General features: G+C 51.4%; 1 protein-coding gene across 6 annotated transcripts in view; it reads right to left on the bottom strand.

Annotated features, from left to right (window-relative positions):
• Positions 1–2,500, bottom strand: part of Hr4 (Hormone receptor 4) — a 399,910-nt gene that overhangs the window by 232,069 nt on the left and 165,341 nt on the right. The window contains exon 1 of one of the 6 annotated variants that reach the window (XM_069332471.1): positions 1,099–1,307. The exons of 4 other annotated variants lie outside the window; for them this stretch is intronic. The gene's annotated coding sequence lies outside the window, so the exon portion shown is untranslated. Of the gene's footprint in view, positions 1–1,098; positions 1,308–2,500 lie in introns of those variants that run through there. One more of the 6 variants, XM_069332469.1, reaches the window with a different exon arrangement.

The following is a 2,500-nucleotide window of genomic DNA, read 5'->3' as shown; positions in this document are numbered from 1 at the left end:
CTCCTTCTTGCAGAGCTTATACCTGGAGTGCTCAGGCATGGCAGATTCGTCACCTGTAGCCACCTGCCACAGGTAACGGTAGCCTAACCTAATACTTTCAATTACTATGTATCATTAATAAACGCGTGGTGCTATCCATATATATATATATATATATATATATATATATATATATATATATATATATATATATATATATATATATATATATATATATATATTGGTATTAGATGTCAATAAGCTATAGCTGCAACAGGCATGACGAGAATGTTTGCATTTTGGGGTTTATGGATGTTGCAGGGAGTGCTGTTTTGGGAGGGTGGGGGGGGGGCCTCTGCAACCCGTCCTCTTACGAATAACGCCGCTTTTCGCTCGTGTGTCCTACGGCCAAAAGTTACCCAGCCCAGGAGAGATGGGGGAGGCATGTTGGGCAGGAATGGGGGCATTGTTCAGTGGGCAGAGGTAGTGTTTTTAATACTGATAGTACTGTTGTTACTAATGTTAACACTGATGCTACTGTTGTTACTAATGTTAACACTGATGCTACTGTTGTTACTAATGTTAACACTGATGCTACTATTGCTACAACTTTGTTTACTATTGATATCGCTAATGCAACTTGTATTGCGCCAAGCGCTGGTAGACCTACGCCAGGCACCTCTACCGTCGCTGGTAGACCTACGCCAGGCACCTCTACCGTTGCTGGTAGACCTACGCCAGGCACCCCTGCTGCTAGGACAGCAAGAGTGCGAGGACTATCAGTAACTACATGACCCCTAAACGCAGGAATAACAACAACTAGTTGTGACTGACCTCGGCAGTGTTAACTACCCGGGTGCCTCCTCCTTGCGGAAGTAGCACGAGCCTGGATACCAACTTGATGCAGGTGTTGATCATCTTAATGATGCAAGTGACCCTGACCTAAACCTATCACGGTATCCTGTAGCGGTAATGACCTTGTCTTGCAAGACAGGAATCCCACCACAGCAGGAGCAGTGACAGATCCTCGTGCATGCGTGACCTGGAGCTGACCTTGCGACCCCGGCCACTAGCAAGATAACCTTGAGAGCTCGCCGACAGTGATGTTGGTGACCTTACCTGGGCAGGATGCGGCAGCGGGAGGGTCCCGCCGGCAAGGTGCGGCAGCGGGAGGGTCCCGCCGGCAAGGTGCGGCACTGGGAGGGTCCCGCCGGCAAGGTGCGGCACTGGGAGGGTCCCGCCGGCAAGGTGCGGCAGCGGGAGGGTCCCGGCGGCAAGGTGCGGCAGCGGGAGCGCCAGGTGGCACTCCACCTCGCGGGACAAGCGCTAGTCGCCGTTTAAACGGAAAAAAATGCAATAGCGTCTTATTTTATTTCCTTCCATCTCGACTTGGCATTATTTACCGCGCGCAGGGCGATGAAGGTGCTAACTCGCTTCTTAGTATAAAGACGACGATCCCATGTTGTAACACAACACCCGCCACCCCTCAGCGATTCCCGTCCGTAGAACCCTCGGACTCGAGGCTTATTAAGGCTCAAGAAACGTGTAATATAAGGGAGAACTCCTCGTCGATATTTACATAAGTTGAGCCTTCCTTGCCGACCGTGTTCTGTCACTGACCTCCCGCCGCCCCGCCATACAACCGTCTTGTTCCCCAGCACGTCAGCGCATTGTGTCATGGGAGTGGGGGGGCAGCATGTATTCATGGGGAGGGGGGTTTAGGGGTGGGAAAGAGGCAGCGATGGGTCAACATTACCCCTCCAGCAAGGCAGTCATCAGCTAGATCATTATATACACATTTTTCCTCTTCCGTTGTGGCACCTCCCTCCTCCTCCATGCGTACCCACCCCACCCCCTCTTCCCCCACGGCTGCTGTACGTGCTCCCACCTGCCAGTGGGAGGGTTCTGTCCCACCATCACCCACCTGTCACTTGCTAGAGCTGCACCACTGAACACCTGACCGTTATTGCTGACCCACCTCTACCCACTAACCCCCTCTACTGCTGACCCACCACCGCCACCCACCTCCTGAACACTCTCAGCCTACTCTGGAACACAGCTCAACAAACTCCCACGAAGATACTTTCATAACTAATCAATTTTATTTTACCGTACCTGGTGACCAGGACGTGTCTCCGAGTGCTCCGGAGAACAGGTCAGCTGCACTCGCCTCTCCAGCCCCATAAGGTGGGAATGATGGGTTAACACCATTACGGGATCACCATAGCCCGTGCTACATGGACACTTCGTTCTGAGTAGCTAAATCTAAAACAACAACAACCGGGTTAACACATGTGCATCAGGTGTGTGGTACCCTACAGGTGTTGACAACAGGATCTTTCCCCATACAGGTGTGTGTGGACACCAGAGTCTTGCCCTACAGGTGTGTGTGGACACCAGAGTCTTGCCCTACAGGTGTGTGTGGACACCAGAGTCTTGCCCTACAGGTGTGTGTGGACACCAAAGTCTTTCCCTTCAGGTGTAGCCAACATGATCTTAATTTAAATGATCGTCAACAAGA

This window comes from Procambarus clarkii, chromosome 27 (genome assembly GCF_040958095.1).
Source record: "Procambarus clarkii isolate CNS0578487 chromosome 27, FALCON_Pclarkii_2.0, whole genome shotgun sequence".
NCBI lineage: Eukaryota > Metazoa > Arthropoda > Malacostraca > Decapoda > Cambaridae > Procambarus > Procambarus clarkii.
This window is presented reverse-complemented; position numbering and strand designations above follow the sequence as displayed.